Source organism: Aphelocoma coerulescens, chromosome 1 (genome assembly GCF_041296385.1).
Source record: "Aphelocoma coerulescens isolate FSJ_1873_10779 chromosome 1, UR_Acoe_1.0, whole genome shotgun sequence".
Classification (NCBI taxonomy): Eukaryota; Metazoa; Chordata; class Aves; order Passeriformes; family Corvidae; genus Aphelocoma; species Aphelocoma coerulescens.
The window spans coordinates 69,400,336-69,418,725 of NC_091013.1; positions in this window are offsets into that span (position 1 = coordinate 69,400,336).

The window sequence follows — 18,390 nt, forward strand, 5'->3', positions numbered from 1 at the left end:
TGGGTGCTATTATGGAAATATAATTATGGCTTCTAACCAATGTGCAAAACCAGTAAAAAACCCCAAACTCAGCAATATTTTAGACAGGAGCCAATGAGGGTTCAGGAGATATGATAAAGTCATCCACATCCTATATCAGTAGTTATTTAAGAACAGAAATAGTACTTACTTCTTAATGTGTTTTGTTCAGGTTACCTCATCTGGAAGTGATGTATTCATGTCAAGCATTTAGAAAATTATAATGGTCAATTCATATCCTGACTTGCTTTCTTGAGGCAGAAGAAAGAAAAAAAGTAATAATAAAAATGTGCTAAGAAATAACTGATAAACACAGGCGAACATGCACTATTTTTACACCTATTATTAGAATACAGAAATAAAAGTATGTTCAATGAAACTGAAAGACAGAACATACCAACAGACATGAAAAACTATTTCCTTCAGTTGTACAATCAGCAGCTATTCTGCAAGATGAGACACACCTGGAAAACCTACAAAAACATTGGAAATAGAATTTGCAAATCCTCTAAAAAAGAGTAGAAAACTTTTAAGGTAATAACTGAAATTCTCCAAAGAATAATTTTAGTAAAGGTTTGAAAGCATAATATTTCTGCATGCTTCAAAGTATGATCCAATTTTCAAATGGTGGTAGGTAGAAATAAAAGTCGCCAGTAAGTCATGACATGACTGGTTCTCAGAAAGTTTCTTCTGTCTTTTGTGGCTGTTGTGGCCATACCATTGACAGAATCTGCAGCTTAATTTCCTTATAATCTTTCTAAGCCTCACCTGTCTTGAGTAAATTAATGGAAACTCAGTGAGTCAAGGAATTTGGTAAGATCATAGTCACACAATTCACTAAATTATTAGAGAATTTTCTAGGATTCTACAAGAATTAACTATCAAGGGTTTAAATACTAGAATTACTGTAGAATAAAGTACTATATATATCTGAAACTGTATAAAAGGCATCTTATGGCTATTAGGTGGTGTTATTAAGAGCGTATTCATTACATATTATCTTTGCATCATTTCTTTTTTTCAAACCTAACAAAAGTACTCTGTGATTGATTCTTTCCTCACTGTCATTAGATGTTCATGACAGTTCAGCATTACCTAGACCCAAATTATTTTGGTCAGAGGATACTCTCTTACCTTTTGTTTATTTAATCGTGTTTTCATTTACCTAAAAAGGGAAGATTGCAAACTGATTAAGCCACTTGGCACATCATAATTAGAGAACAGGTTTCACTGCTGTTGGATCTCCTGCGCTGTAAAGCAGAAGTGCAGAATACAGCTGCCTATTAATTGGAAATCCTTGCAGGAAGTCCTCTACACCTGTTCTCTGTAACATTTGCTAGTTTCCAAATTGTTTATAACAGTATTATAAGGAATTGTATTTGATGCTATAAACCCCTTGGAAACCAACAATTCTGGTTGTTCTGGGGATTGCTTTTTCTACCTGTCTGATTTCAGTATAGTTACAACTCATTTTGCATGAGAAGTGACGGTTGGTGCATAAGAGTTTCTGACGAGGATTCTTTGATCTCAGACTTTTATCCCATCTTTTAATCCTATTGTGTCTTAGTTTGTTTATTTTGTTGGCTTGACAGCAGAATTTGCATGCCTCTCCATAATTTCTTCAGTCGGTGAGATTTCGTGCTATTCTGTTTGAACAAACAACACCCATACAAGATATTCAAACCTGAATTTTTCTCTTAGCCAAAGCCATTCCTTTGTAAGATACTTACTAAAATGGCAGCTCTAACAATGGATAATTAGTGCATCACCTCATTGGCCTTTGCAGAGTTGCAGGTTGGAGTAGTTTACTGAGAACATAAGCAACTGATTATTTGATAATTCATTTTGGAGATTGTGGAAAAAGGAAAAGATTCATCATGTAATTGCAGGAATTAATTGAGATGAGGAATGTAGAAGGCTCAGCTTACTTCAAATCAAGCAAAATTCTTCCAGGGAGACATAATGTTTCAGGACATAAAGAAAAATGGTTAAAATTAGGGAAATATTTATTAGAATTTTAGTTATTCTTTGTCTGAAGTATTCTACCCCAATAAATTTTGGGAATAAACACTATAAAGAAACTTTGAGACCATAAAGTGACTTTGTGACATGTGTCTAAAGTATAAAAATATTTCCAATACTGCAAACTCACATTTACCTGTTATTGTTTAGAAAATTGCACCAGTGACTGTGCATATTGGGCCATGAGGAGTCAGCTGGAAAGGAGGCTTAGCTAAGAGTGAACTCAAACAAATTTCCTGCATCTGTGTTTTCCATGGAAGGTGCTATTCAGAGGGCATTTCCTATGGGAAACCAGACATTGGCCTTAAGAGAGACTGCAGTCTCTCAGGAGGAAGTTATGAAGCAACTTGAGAAAGACAAATGCAGTGAATTACCAGGAGCAGATGGTATTAATCTGAGGAGCCTGAAAGAAATAAACTGTGAAATAGCAGAGATAGTGATGAGGTCTTTCCATGTACGGCGATTGTTACTGGGGGCTTCAAAGTCATTAAGTGCAATTAATTTTATTTTTTTGCCTCATCAGAAGAGGCTTTGTTCCAGAATCTACTGCCTGGATGGGGTTCCTTGTGGTTTCTGGACTGGGAGGTTCACTAGGGTGCAGGATGTAAGGAAGGCTAATTCAGTTAGCTTATACTAGTGTGGCTGTTTCAGAGGGAAACCGTCAGAGCTTAAACTTACAGGCAGACAAAGGAAATGGGGAAAAACTGATTCCCAAATTAAGTCATGGGAAAAAATTTTCAGTGAACGACTGTTTGCTAGTGTCAAGATTTTGGTAGTGAATAGGGAGTTGAATAAATCTGTAGAAGATGTGCAATTGTGGGAACTAAAAATTGTACAGAAACTGGAAACATTCTAAGTGGATTTGTGTACATATATGTGGGCTGAGAAACAAAATGTCAGAGAAGGTAAAATCAAATAAGTAATGGTTAAGGAGATCCAATATAAATAACGTATCTCCTTATAGAGCAATAGCTGTTGAATCCATAAAAGGTTCCATGCAGGAAAAATGCAAAATGTCAGAGAAGGCTGAAAAATCCATCTGTGGAGAGGAAACTTGCAGCAAGTTCTTGTGAGGAACTCATTAGGTGAACAACACACAGTGCTATGCAGCAAATGAGAATTGGAAAGTCAATGGGTGATTCTGACAGCTGTTCACAGAAAGGTTCTCTGTAAGCAGGAAAGCCATAGGAGTGAAAAGTCTCAGAAATAATTTTCACTGAATCACAACAGCAGCAAAATATTGATAAACATTGTGTTTCTCTGTGATATCAATGTGGATGTTTTCTCTAACAGTTCAGCTGTGACACTAAAAGGAATATTCCTTGTGTAACTGTACTTTTGCTGTACATGACTTTAAATGATTTGTGGAAGTCTTCTTTCTATTTTAAGAGCATAAATTAAGAAGACAAAGGGGTGCAGCTACTGAGACAATAATCAAATGAATCTGGGGCAATGGGGAAACTGAAAAAAGGAGAATTCATGAGGTCTACACTCATTTGAGGTGGGTTCCTAATTCACATGTCATAGGCAAGAGATGTAACAGATGGAGAATGTGCTAGGACAGTGGATTTTATGGAGTTCAGAAGAAAGTCTGCAGACAAGCTCAGACAGCTCCCAAACAAGAAAATGTCAGACAACTACCTAAGGAGAGTTGCATGTGTCAAAACATGGTTACAGGAAAAGTATAGAGTTTGCCTAGTGATGAAAAACAAAGTTAATGGAGAGGCTTGCCATGAAGAAGAATGAAAGGGACAACCAGAAAGAAGATAGCTGACAAAAAGGGAATCCAGCCACGTCGGAGAAAGAAGGTAAAACAGCCTATGTAGTCTGAGATTCAAGGGGAAAGAACACCACAGAATAGTACTCATGTAATTGTGACATCACTAGAGGTGATAAGACAGATTGATAGGCAAATAAACATTAGAGAAGAACATGAAGTTTTCTCAAACATAAATAACAGATGTTTTTATGAACCAAATGACAAATTGTTACTTTAGTGTGTGCACTAAATAGATGCGGAGAAAAAAGGATGTGTTTTGGGAACACAAGAGGCTGGAAAGGATTCAGAAAGAAAATCTGTGATTCAGCCTTCAAGTAAGGGCGGATGGTACTTCCAAATTCACACTGAAACAAATAAAAGATAATTACCTGGGCTGGAAGAGTTACTCAAAGAAATGAATAGTCCATGAATCCTCTGAAGGATCCTCCTGTTTGATGAAAAAGCAGACCCAAAGTTATGAAGACAGTATCTGGGTTTGAATGTTTAGAGAAGTTTTGTGATATTGAGTATTGAGAATTCATAGAGCGAAAATATTTTACATTTCAGTGAACTCCCCTTAAACAACCAGTTTCAGGCTTCTGGAACTCAGAGTAGCACAATTTCTGGTAGGGAGACCTCTAACCTTGGAAACAGAAATGCAAATTCAGCAGACACTTTCATAATCTTTGTGTTTGGATTTAATATATACAAATATGAAAGTCCAGTAAACGGAGGAGAAATATAAAGAACTCCTGGCATCACAGGTGCAAGCAAATTTCAGAGGGGTAAGAGAAACCTGTTAGAAAAGCTTTATTGCCTAGGTCAACTTCTGGAGTGTATACAGTTCAAAAAGAACGATTAAAATGAAGTTAGATGGGTAGATTGTAATGGATGATGTGGTAGAAAATGACAATGTAAGAAATGCCAGTATGGACAAAAATTGAATCAAGTTTATATAAGTCAAGAAGGGGTATTTTTTGGGTGCTATTAGGACTCTATTATGTATCCTCTAAGTGGTCCCACAGTCTTCACTGCTTTTGATGAAAGATGACAAAAATGGCACAAGTCCTTTCTATTTCACTTGTCTTGCCATCCCATTCCCATTTATTCCTAAAGCACTTTCCCGCTAGCTTTACTGAGAAGTTTCTTGCTAGTTGCTCCTTTGGGACCATCAGGTATCCTGCTGGCCATAGCAGTCTTGGTCTTTGATAGAATCCCTTGGCTGTCCGCTTGCAAGGTCCATTTCTTATGCTCCTTGTTTTGTGAACTTTTCAAAGCGGTCCTTGTTTGCCTGCCACCTGGCAGAGCAGGATGCTGCCTGTGGCTTTTAGGCATAAGCATCTCTGGTTGTTCAGAAATGCTTGTAACCTGTGTATGCTCCTACAGAAAATCCTAAATTGGGAGTTTCTGGTCTCCATTCCCATGTGCAGTACAACAGTATACCACAGAACTGAGAGGAAAAAAATAATGTGATGATAGGTACTTCCTTGTGGCTTCAGAGATGACGTGCAACCAACAATGTGAACAGCTTAATTTTGTGAGTTCCTGAAACCTTTATCACAAAGCTAGAGATGGTGAAACATTTGAAATGCTGCATCCTGTTCCTTTTAATAAGACTTTCTAAATCATTTTGGGTCATATCCATGCATAGAGGTTTTCCTGCTTTCCTTCTTGAAATTCTACAACTGTTGGTCTGACTGATTTATCTACTTTGTTCTATTTTAGCATAATTTAAAAAAACCCAAAACCCTATAAAGCTGCACTTTTGTGATGTCAGCATCTTCTGCAAGAGATTAATAAAATGCATCTGATTGGATTTTGTTATGCAGTTTTGCTTTATTAATGTATTTAAAGCATCCTTTGACCCAACAGCTGTGAGGTTAGGGAAGGGAGGAAATAGAGCCATGCTTCTCTTTTTCCAATGGGATCATAGAGATAGCTTGCTGAGTCAACCAGCAGGATGCTCAGTGCTTTAACTAGTCCAACTTGCTTATAGTTGTTATGATCTGATTTATTGAGAGATGCCTCTGCCTGAATTAAGGTGCAAACGAGACCATATGCCAAAGTCAGTAGTACAGATTTCATTTAACAGTAAATGTGAGCTAGAGCGAGAGAAAGGAATAGGAAAATGGGAAGGGAGAGAGAGAGAGAGAGGTTAGGTGTTGCAATGGGGATGTTACAACACACATATCAATCAACGAGGCCCATGGAAAGAAATATATATGGACGGATTCTTGATAGATGTTTCAGAGATGTTTATTTCCCCAGCCGCATGGCCGGGGCTCTGCCGAGGAACTGCTGCAATCATGGGACCTGAGGGTCTTCCTGCACAGAGGAACACAGAACAACCTATGGGGAACGAGGCTGACCAGGGGCAGGGAAACCCCGTGCCTCCCCCTGGGGCCCTTCTCCCAGGACCCCACAGCAGGGGGGTGGGCCCCAACATTTCACCTGTTTATTTTTAACAAAAGAGATTTAAAACTTAACATTGAAAACAACTGGATAAACATAACAAGAACAGTTTCAAAACAAAACAAGCCACCCTCCTGAGTCTTTAAATATCCAAACAGATTCTCTGGAACATCTTAAGGCTGACAGACGGGAGACAGGACTCCCTGAGCATGCTTTGTGGGGAAACTGAGGCAGGAGAGGGTTTAATTTCTTCCCTCCCCCTTTTCATCCCCCCCTCAGCATTGGAGAGGAGTTGTAGGGAAAGGGAATTGTATAGGGAAGCCATGGGGTGAAAAATGGATTAGGGATAAATTGGGATGGGGTAAACTTAGGAAAGGGTTCATACTGGGTATAGGGTAAAAGGGGAAAGTAGGCTGTGGGTAGGAAAGTTGCTGGGATGGATATTGTTTATAATTTTATGCATAAAAGGCTGCCTTTGACGGGAATACCTCCAGGCCCAGTAACATTCGCTGCTTGTAAACCCTTCTTTCCTTGCACTATATCAAATTGTGCAACTTCCCCATCTCCTACAATTTCAGGTAATTTTTAGGGTTATTCCTTTTAATGGCAGTTCTATGGATGAATAAATCTTCCCCTGTGTCATCTCGTGTTATAAATCCATAGTTGTTTTTTACATTGTACCATTTCACAGTTCCTGTGATTTTTGTTGCTAGAACGTCTCCTATCACATGCTTGCGTGTTTGTCGTGGCTGCTGGTCCCGCGTGGCTGCTGCCTTGCTGACTCCGATGTCTCAGCCGGGCCCCTACGTTGTGGCTGCTCTGCGCCCTCTGAGCACCGCTGCTCCAGGGCGTGTCCCTGAGTTGCCATCACCGCCGGCCCCACGCTCTACGAGCGGTTCCACTCTGCCAACTCCACGCTGCTTTGAGAGCGGCCTCGTTTCGGCTCGGCGCTGCGCTGCACAATTTCTCATGTCACTATGGAAACCGCCACTTCTCGCTCTACAGGGCTCTCCAAGCCGTGTGCTCAGAGTGGGCTTCCACATCTACCCCGGGTTCCTGGCACCAGAAATAGAACATGAGGAGGTGGAAGGAAGCTGAGTCAGAGAAAGATCAGGCTGGACATTAGAAAAAGGTTCTTCACTGAGAGGATGGTCAGTCACTAAGAGCAGACTCCCCAAGGAAGTGGTGACAGCAACAGGGACAGTTAAAGGAGTGCCTGGATGATGCTTTTAGTTCTATGGCTGTCTTCCTGCTAGAGATCAGGAAGTTGGACTCGATGGTCCTTATGGGTCCCTTCCAACTCAAGATATTCTATGATCCTATGAACCCCTCTAAGTCTGTTGTTCTCTGTGTAGAAGTATCTCCAATTATAACTGCTTGGGCTGTTCAGTACAAATGACTCAGTCTGCCTCTATTGAAACCTCACAGCCTGTGGCTTTCCGGATAGGCCCTCAACAGAGATGTGTAGCTGTGAAACTTGACTGAAAACACCATATGAGAAGGGATTTGTTACCATTAGCAAGGGCAGTATTCACTTATGTGAAAATATATGCAACTGTTTTCATTTCTCCCCACACATATTTAGTGTTATTTGAATTAAACTCATGCTACTGATTTCTTCCAGAGGAGCTAATGGAGCAAACACTACTTGGACCATACGAAATGGAAACATGGCACGCACTTTTTTAATGGACTACTCAGGTTTTTGTGAGGCAGAACTGAGGAAATCAGTGCACTGCTATTTCTGACTTTGCTGGACAGATGTTTTTAGCACAATGTTTGCACTCTGAAAAGCCAAGTCATACAACCACAAAGCCTGGCATTCAGAAAGGACAGTGAGAGGTTTGGCTGGGGAGTACTGTAATAAACTGGGTGAAGAGTGGATGTGTACAACATAGTTTAATGACATCAAACAGTTAACAAATGAGGTACGATGGGCTTATCCTAAGCTTTTCTTTCTTATTCAGCTGTGTTGGAGGTAACTGCCAGATAGTCCCACTGGAATATCTTTTTAATGAAATAAAATCTTCAGTTGTGAGAAAAATGATAATAACAACAATCACAAGACTAATGCAGAGAGGGATTGATCTGGCAAAAGAGAAATCTGCTTATTCTAGCATAGTTCATAGACTAAGCTGAGAGTCTGAATTAAAACATCAAGGACTTGGGATAAAGCTCTTGCACATCTGCATGTGAAGATGGTACACTTCAAAAGCAAAGCAGAAATCTGTAGTGTAAACAAGCTTTTAAACAGGTCAGTATAATCCCACTGAAGTCAATGGCTAAGTATGAGATTATGACTGAAAGTGAAGATGCAACAAGAATTTAGGCAGGAAAAATAATTCCATTCTGGGTGAAGAAGACAGGTTTTTAATACCTGAAGAGGAGGTAAAGCCATCTTATCCTGCATCTCTTTCTATAAACAAGAACTGTAAGGTTGTGACCTGCCCTTTAACCAGCCCTTTAACAGGCAAATGTTGGATGTCAAGACACCTGAAAGTGACTGTCATATCAGCTAGTCATTTGCTGAATTTTCTCCTGGTAATCACATTGCAGATAACTTTCTATTTTGCCACCTAAATACTGGCTACTGTGCTGAATTTCTCTCTTCATTAATCTTAGCTTTCCCAGAGACAAGGTCATGGGTTTTCAACCGTCTTGCAGACCAGCTCTGCTTTTACTCTAGAATTCACTGGTTTGGGCTAAATTGGACTCTGAAATTCAGTAATCAGTGAATGAACTCATGATGTTGGTATAGAAGGCTTCCCTGTCATGTCAGTCCAGCACCTGCGCAGCGAGTTCAAAGGGTTGGGTGGCAAGGCACAGGCTGACCATGAAAATCAAAGAGCCTAGTATCAGGACTAACTCCACCTAGAGCCACAAAAAAATGCATCTGGCTCATTTATTTTGCTTTCCATATTAATAAAGCTGCAACTCATTATGTAAACCATATGTTGTCTCCTCAGTTGGATGCATTATGAAATCCTCTGAAGAGGGAAGCTTGATTTTTTACTATTAAAAATGAGAACTCTTTTTATTTTGCTAAAATCCCTTTTTCCCTCTTTTGCCAATTTGCATTTAGTCACAGTCTCCTCAAATCCACTTCTTACACTTCCATCAAAAATGTGACTGAAGATTTCCAAAAGAACAGGGGCAGAGGGAGTGGAGAATTGGCAGGAACAAGAAATTATTTTCTCCAGAATTTCATGATCATTTTTAAATGCTTCTTTTGATTTCTCTTCCTTACACTCATGTAAAGTCCCTGTGCAAGCAAGAACAGATGTTGCAACAAGCAGAGTTCACCCCTTGACCCTGAGATCTCATTGCTTCTTTTCTCTGGTACATGTTTAAATTTAGAGTGAAAACCCTTCAAAAATGCACGGGGGCGGGGTGAGCTGTGAGGCAGGGGAACAATCTAATTTTGGAAAGTCTTCCCTACCAAACCCTCTCCAACTTCCACTTGTCTCGCTTTATTTGTGAGTGTCTCAGTCCCAGAAGCTGAAGACAGTTGAAATGTGCTCAGATACCACGCTGAGTGGCATTGCATCAGGGTACCCAAGTGCACAAATTTGATCTCCTTTTCCAAAATTATTTTCAGTAGACATGACCTATTGCCATTCCTACTGTGCATAACACATTCCAGCAGATGACAGCCCCTTGTCCACATTAGCCCTATGCACAAACCCCTCTGCAGAGAGCTGTGTTTTAGAGATCTCCAACTCTTTCTTCCACAGACACGAAAAGGTCTTACTCAACAGCAATTAAAAAATAGACAGACACAAGCCCATATTGTAATACTCCCATTCTTGCCCTATTTTTTTCATATTTTTTTTGTCATTCTTTTTGCACAGACTCTGCTCAAGACCCCCTGCTGCCTCCTGACCATCCTCCTGTTTCTGCCCATTGTGGGACATGTCCGCTGCTCTGCTTCCAGCCACTCTCTCCCAGCTTCTGTCCCTGGCAGGCCCAGCTGGCTGGAGGCAGGGCAGGGAGGGCAGGCACAAGGCCAGCTGCCAGATCTGTGACAAACAGCTGGCAAAGACTGAGGAACTTGCTGAGAGTGGCTGCTGGCTGTGCTGTGCAGGGCTGCTGGCAGGGGCCGTAGCTGCCTCAATGCCCTCGGTTTGAAAACCAAGCCTTACTCCAAGGAAAGCAGTGCTCCTGAACAGCCTTGCCTTTCCCACCACTGCTTGCTGACACTGCCAGGACACCCTAAGTGCTCCTACAGGAGCAGGATAGAGGCTTCCCAAATGCTGTATGACCAACACACTGAAGAAAGCTGGCCAGGAATCTTTCAGATGAGCTGCCTAAGGGCAACCAGAATGCCTCTGCAGCTGGTGCAGGGACCTCTGAATTTCTCTACTCCCATAGCTCCTTTCTCAATGCTGACTTTTATCTCTGCATTGCTTGTAGTCAGAACCACGAGCCCCGTCCAGCTCAGAGAAGGAAGTGTTGCCATCCTCTCATGGGCCTCCTATCCCTATGCCCCCTTTTTTGCTGCAGAGTAGCACTGCCAGTGACATGCAGACGACAATGTTGGGTCCTTGTCCCTACCAGAATTGGCTTGTTCCCCCTAGCAAAACCCACTCCAAGAGCTGCAAAAAAATAAACAAGAAAACCAATGCAATTATAGTCATTATATCTCAGAACACAGTATTGAATTTGTCTGTCCTGGTTTTATTTGTTCAGAGGATTTTTTTGGGGGACTTTACTTCTCAGCTAAATGCTCTGTCAAATTTTTTCTCAGCAGCACAGCTTTTCACTCTCTTCCTATCCTCTTTATGTTTCTTTCCTTATGTCTAAAGTGCACCTCCCTGTTCTTTCTCACAGATGTATTGTATAGCATTTGTAAATGGAAGATGTCTATCCATCTTAACTTTTCAAATACCTTGCTTTCTAGCAACTAATATGAGTTTCAGCTTTCTACATCGATACAAAATACAGTTCTCTGAGGCATCCTTAGAATATGAATTCTGTTTTTCCATATGTTCTTTGCCATAAAGGAAAACATAATCAATATCTAAAAGATGTGGAAAGGTACCTTGGAAACAGATATTCTAGAAATTGATAGAGCACTTTCCGAGAACGGAGAAAAGACCAGAGATTAGAGCAGGCAGCTCTCCATTGTGTGGCCACTTACTGTCACAGAATCCAGCAAGAGACAGCTTATGCCATTTCCTTTCAATTTCTCTGTATAAATCTGCTCTCACCTAAAGCTTGATCACATGATAGCACATACTCACATTAAACTGATTATTTCTGTCTGAGCTGTGTGTAGAAGAGGCAGTTTTAACTTCTACATAAGAAATGTCCCTTCTGGAAATACCCCCATTCACTTCAGACAGAGCTGCATTTCACATCCCTAACAGACCCCTGCATTTTATGTTAACTTCATGATGATAACCAGGCAAAAGAACGTCCAGCCCAACATCTGCATTTTAACTTAATTAAAATGTCCAGATAAAGTAACCAGACACACAGAGATTAACCTAAAAATCTACAGGTTTCAGACACTACAGATCAAGTTAAAATTTTACAGTTCCTGAGCAATACCAGCCACTTGCCACAAAACTTGTTCCCAAATTTACTTCACTAACCTTGAAGTAGTTTGTAGTTAACCAAGCTTCATTGCCATACAAGGGGCTAAGAGACAAGTCATGACCTGTTGAGTTGCTGCTCCCCCAAAGGTAGAGTGCAAGCACAGAAAATAAGAGCAGCCAGGCTTCCACAGGGAAATAAACATCCCTATGGAAGAGATTTCTCCTAGCAATAATTAAGCCTCCCTCTTCCTGCAGATACAGCATGTGTCTGAAGTGGTGCATCTTGAGAGCGGGTCTGTTCTAAGGAGATGACAATTGCCTGTCTCGAACACTGTTAAGATCACAGAAGGACTTTGATCTGAGATAAGCTCAGAATGGCTAACTCCAGGCCTGGTGAGGTCTAGTTAGCGCACCCTGGGTAATGCATCCAGACAAAACTTCCCAGTGTGGCAAATCGCGTCAAACAAAGATCACCCCAAGTTATGGGACAGATGGCATCTGCAGCCACTGAAGGACTCTTGTCCACTGTGGCAAACTGCGTAAAGAAGCAACTGCTCATCTGCGACCACCCAAACCACCCCTTGAATATGCCTCTGTGGATTCCTGAAACTTGGATTGTAAATTAAGTCACCTGATGGGAAGTTGAGATAAGATAAAGGTGGCACTATTGTCCAAGTGCTATCTCAGGAATAAGGAGAAGTAAATCAGCTGTGGGAGCACTGATAATGGATACAAAGAATCTACAGGGAAAGCCAAGTCAGCTGAACTGAAAGCCAACCATGCTGAAATCACCCCCACCTAGGCAAAAGGTAATTCCAGCAGGGAATTGCTCAGGAGGTAATTCCAGCAGGAGATTGCTCACAACCTGCCAACTGAAGAAAACCACCAACTCAAAAGAAGAGAAAGATTGAGCATGCAGGCTAATTAGCATTGGAAGCAAGGGGATCATTTAATCAATAGAATGAGAGAACTGTGTAGCCAATGAGCATTAATTCCTTTGCTTGCTAAGAAGTATAAACAGTGAAAAGTTTGAACAGCCTTGGGACCTCCACCACTGAGAAGACCAGGCTGAAGAAGGACCAATGGGACACCATAGGATCCATGGGTGGTAAATATCTTCTACCTAACTGTTGGGGTCCCTTCCCCCCGCCATGTGGTCCTAGGAGAGGGGCCCTGGGCGGGAGGCACGGGGTTTCCCTGCCCCTGGTCAGCCTCGTTCCCCATTGGTTGTTTTGTGCTCCCCTGCGCGGGCAAGGACCCTCAAATCCCGTGATTGAGCAGCTCCTCGGCAGAGCCTGGCCATGCGGCTGGAGAAATAAACATCTCTGAAACATCTACCAAGGATCAGTCCTTATATTTCTTTTCCACAAGCCTTGTTGATTGATATGCATGTTGCAACATCCCCATTGCAACATATGGTGAAGAATTGCTGGCAAGACACCAATCCCTAAGGACAGAAAACTCATGAGTAAAAACCACTCTAGATCCCTCTCTTCTCGCCTTGGTTTGGATATTCTCTCTGGACTATGGAAGAATTATGGGAAATGTGGCTCTCTAAGCCACAGAAAGAAATGTATCTAGAAGTTAAAGGAATCCTTGAACAACAAAACAGGAAAGTACTTGTTCCAGGAGATCTAGAACAATTTTTAACTGCCTTTTCAAAAATTTATTTTGTATTTCTCAAGACTTACTTTTTGATATTGATCTTCCTGGAACTAGTCATGGGTGTTTTTGGTCCGAGATCTTGTGTGAGATAAAGGATCAAACAGAACATGCATTAGTAATAGAACCTCTCCGTGGATGCCTTGTAATCACTGAAGCCCTTCAGGAGCATTTGTATGGTCCCATTACCCCTCAAGCAGAGGATGGCTGAAATCCCGTGGCCGAGACCGCGCGGCCGCCATCCCAGGAGCACGTGACTGCAGCCGTGCTGGCGGAGGTGCCTGTGCTGGATGCGCCCGGCTCCCTCAGGAGCGTGCGCCTTATCGTGGACCCCATCCCTCTCTTGGGGGTCCCCGGCCACGCGATCGCGAGTGAGGGAGCGATGCCGCAGGCGCCACGGGTGCCATGAGCCATGTGCAGCAGAGAGACGGCCCCCACGAGCCGTCTTGAGAAAGCTGTAGACTGTGGTGAGGTCACTGTTCAGCAATCCGATCACCCCTCAGCCTTTCTCTCATCCCAACTGAACAAAAAAAGTGTTGCCAGCTGTTCCTCATAAGTATTGCCCTCAAGGCCTTTCCCCATCTTGGTCACCCTCCCCTGGACATACTCTGATAGTTTGATGCCCTTCTTACACTGCGGCACGCAAAATGACACACAGTTCTCAAGGTGAAGCCACACCAGTGAGGAGCAGAGCTGAACAATCACCTCCCTCTACCAGCTGACATTGCTGTGCTTGATGCACTCAGCATATGGTTGTCCCTTTTGGCTGCTAAGTTTGGTTTGCCAGTTTTCAGACTGGTATTGGCTGCAGCGCTACCATGGACTAAGCAGTTTTCAAACTACAATTGTTTTCTTTTCTAGGTCCCCTGGAGCAAAAGCAAGGTAGGAAACAAAAAATGCATTGCTGAAGAGTTCCTTCATCCTCAAATGCTGAGGCTAAAGCACATGAGTGTAATTTCCCTGGTGTAACCTATTTTTAGTCATGAAGCAATAGGCATAACTGGGAATGAGCCAAACACATGTATCTGTGCAAATGCACACAGCTACAGATAAAAATCTCATCGCTAATGGTGCATTATCACGAGGAAGAGAGGAAGTGGACTGGGGAAGCCCACCTCTTTGTAATGCTGAAGGTGGGAAGGGGGCTTGTACCTGCTGTCATCATGTTGCTCTCTGCAAGGCCTCTGTGCTCAACACAGCAGCACCCATCTCAGCTGCCAGCTTGTGCATTTAGCTGCTCAAACACACAGGAGTTGAACACTCAGCATTGAGTGTGCTGAGATGGGGAGCTAAACATTTTCAGCCCTGTTCCTTGCACCTCCTGAGATGTCCACATCACGGGCAGCAGAGAGGAGTGTACAGCATTTTCCTTTTGACCATCTTCTAAGTGGCTATAAAATTGTTTTCTTTTCCATTATGATTTTTTTTTCTTCTTCTTGAGAAACTGTCTATCTCCAAGTCACGGTTCTGGTTTAATCTTCCCTTGCCTGCACTGCCAAGTTAAGCTCTATTTCAGAATAGATCACCATAAATCTTGTATTTTAAACATACTGACAAAAGTAGAGAAGAGTTGGACTATCTGAAGCATCAGAGGGTGTAGATACAAAAATGCTGCTAGCAAGGATTTTCTTGCTATTTTCTAAGTCCTTGAGAGACTTTTCTCTCTCACAGAAGAGGTAGCAGGGAATGTAAACAACCAAGCCACCTGCAACCTTGAAAAGTCTTATTTATGGTATAGTAGAAAAATATTTTGACAATGGATGTGTTAGGATTTTAGCCAATCACCCCCAAGGGGTGGCTGATCCTTTGTCCAATTAGACTATGAAGAAAAAAGTCTGCAAAAGAGTTTGTAAAATAATTAAATAAATCAATCTTGTTGCACAATTCCTGCCTGCTGGATCATCTCTCCTCCTCCTCCCTATGGCTGCGGGACACGGTGATATACCCTAGGGCCCAGGCCTGCAGTAATATGAGGGATCTTTCAATCTCTTTTTTCTTTGGGATAAGAATAGGCAATTGCTTGATCCCAATGCATATTCTTCTCCTTGCCTGATCTGCTCATCTCTGTCTATTGCGCTACAACAACCTCTTGTGTGAAGAAATCTTGAGATGTGGAGAGAGATAATAGATATATTCCATGGTTCACTGCTGCTCTTCAAATGATTTCTATAACTTAGATAGTGTGATTGTCCTTTCCCTGTAAATCACCCTTTTAAAGTCCCTGGTACCAACTGAAAAATTGCCCCAGTCTGCTGCTAAATAGAAATTCTTGCTGGATGGACCTTTTAAAAAGGCTCTGAGTGCTAAAAATAAAAATCAGCTTCCACCAGCTGAGCACTAGTTTGATTTTAGTAAAATCTTAGTTCAGCACAGGAATATTTCCTATGCAGAAAACTGACAAAGTTGGAAAGTTTCATCAGCTGTAAGTGGCAAGATTTTCAGTATTTTCCACCTACTTTTTAAACCAGCAATGCTTCATCTTGTGTGACCTTTTGCTGTGATTAGCAGTCGAAAGTAAATTGATAATGTGAAATGAAAAGACAAAATGATAGTTGACAGTTGTTAGAGCATGAGAAATGGGTTAGAAAAGGGCGTGATATGTAAATATTTAAACAGCAGCTTTTGTGTTGGTGCAGCTGAAGAAAGTGAAAAGCATGTATGATACCTTGCAGAAGCCACACAAAGGAGTAATTCACAGCCTGAGTTCTGTGGGCTGCCTGCAAACTTTGGAGCCAAGCTGACCTGAAGCTCAAGGCTGGCATGGCTGCTGCAATGGTTGAGAGAGCTCCAGCTTGACCTCAGGTTTCAATTGCACAGAGAGCAGCACTGAGCAATGCACCAAGACCACTCTTTTAATATCTTATCGATATGGTCAGGCCTAATGCACTAATTTCACAAGAAATATCTGAGGGGTGGACCCCTTGAAGCACCTCTCAGTGCTGTAGGTAGAAGTCAAGAATCTCTCCAGGTGCAGTTTGAGGTTTGAGCCGCCCTTAGAACCAAGCAAGTAAATACACTGACATGGGACTTGCATGTTGGTTTGTGGGGTCTGAACGTCATCTGAACTGTCACTTGCACAAGCTGTAGTTCTCCCACTGCTTCCCTTAATTCCCTTTGTCACACCCTCTGAGCTCCCCACTGGCTGTCCTGGGCATGGTTTTTGCTAAAGAATGTTTATTTTGTCTCTCCAGTTCTGCTAGTAAAAGTTATAATTTTTTGTCTGCAAAATGTATTTAATTTTCCTATGACCACCAAATAAGTTGGTTCCATTTTAGACATTTACTCTAGTTGTCACAGGATGTCTAATATTGGGGTAACCTCTATGTGTCTCCTCTATGTTTCAAATTCAAGTAGAACCTGGGTACTCAAGGTCCACCCCGAGCTTCCTTTCTTCCACGCTAAACAACCCCAGCTCATTCAGCTGGACCTCATAGGAGCTCTAGATCTTTCACCAGCTTTGTTGATCAATGAACATGGCTCTTGTCTGTCACCCTTTCTCTTTTGGGAGCTTGCAGGCTCACAGAGCAGCTCCCCTGTGGATTCAGCGAGCAGTTTCCACGGCATCCCTGTTACAAAGTGTGGAACTACCTCCTCTTACTCCTAGCATGGTAGAGACTTCACTTTTGCAAAACAGAAACAGCACAATATTTGCTTTGAGAACTGTGCTGCCAGTCTTCTAAATAGGATTCCAGAGTCTTGAGAGTAAGAAACCATACATGATAAAATACTAAGCCTGAGAGCATCCTGCACTTGAAATTGGAAGGATCCTCCCCCCTTGCTTACTCAAAAAATTTCCCTGTGCAGAAATTTTTAGCAGCATTTTATCTGTATGTGTTGGAAGTGGTTCACATATATCACTTCTGTCATGTAGTGATTGGATCTGTGGCTGAATCTATGACCAAATATTGAGATATAATGAACAACATAATATGGAAAATCTGTTTAAGCCATTAAATAAAAGTGAGAACTGGATCCCACACTGTAAGTCTGTGTTCTGTGTTTGCCTAGAGCAAACAAGCAGGAAAGGGAAAGCATTCATATGGAATGTGGATGAAAATAATTCAACAAGGGTACTGTAAATATTGTAGAGAATCTCTGGTGAAAGTGGATTAAATTCCTATTACAGAGAGATTCTAAGTGCTGTAACACTAAGACATGAAATAAAGAGAAGCAATAAAATAGTTTGGTTTAATAACATTGTGTATATATTAAGGAAAGAAGTATGTCTTTATTTTGTACCATAGTACCTTCAACAGTTTTTAGGGAAGATACAGAAGCTATTTCCAGTCTTCTTCAGGGGTGGCAAAAATTTTTTGCAAGGTAGACTGTGCAGGTTCTTTCAAGTAGAAAAGCACATAAGTTATTTTTCAATAATAGCTAGACATCTGTTTGTTTCCAGGTTCCACAAAGCCCGTATACTGGATTTTTAATATTTACATGTATTTCCTTTTCTATTACAGATGTATAAAAATTTCTATATATATAATATTTCCAAATATCCATTGGGAAATCCAATATTAAGAAAATAAAGCCTGTTTTATTCTTCATAGTTTAACAAAAACTGTATAAAATCCCTTTTGACTACAAAATATTTCCTCTAGGTTTTTGTTTGGTGGGGGTTTTTTTTGTTTTTTGTGTTTTTTTAAGTTGTTTGGGTTTTTTTGAAACCATTAAGTTCCTTACCATACCTTGACTATTGCATGTTCACAAAAGAACTGGGTTACCATCTAATACGTGGTTTTGGTAGGGAAGTATTAGAATTAACTAGAATTACTAGATTCCTTCTTTGAAGACTTACAGATGCTGATTGCTGCATAGGACTGGAGACGTTATTTATTTTTTAAGAGAAAAGAAGCACTTAATTATGGAAGGATTCCAACTGCATTTTGGTAGTGTTTTGTGTATCTGCTCCCTTTTATGGCCAAAAAACCGTGAAAATTCATCTAACTGATGTAACATGAGATGCAGAATACTTCC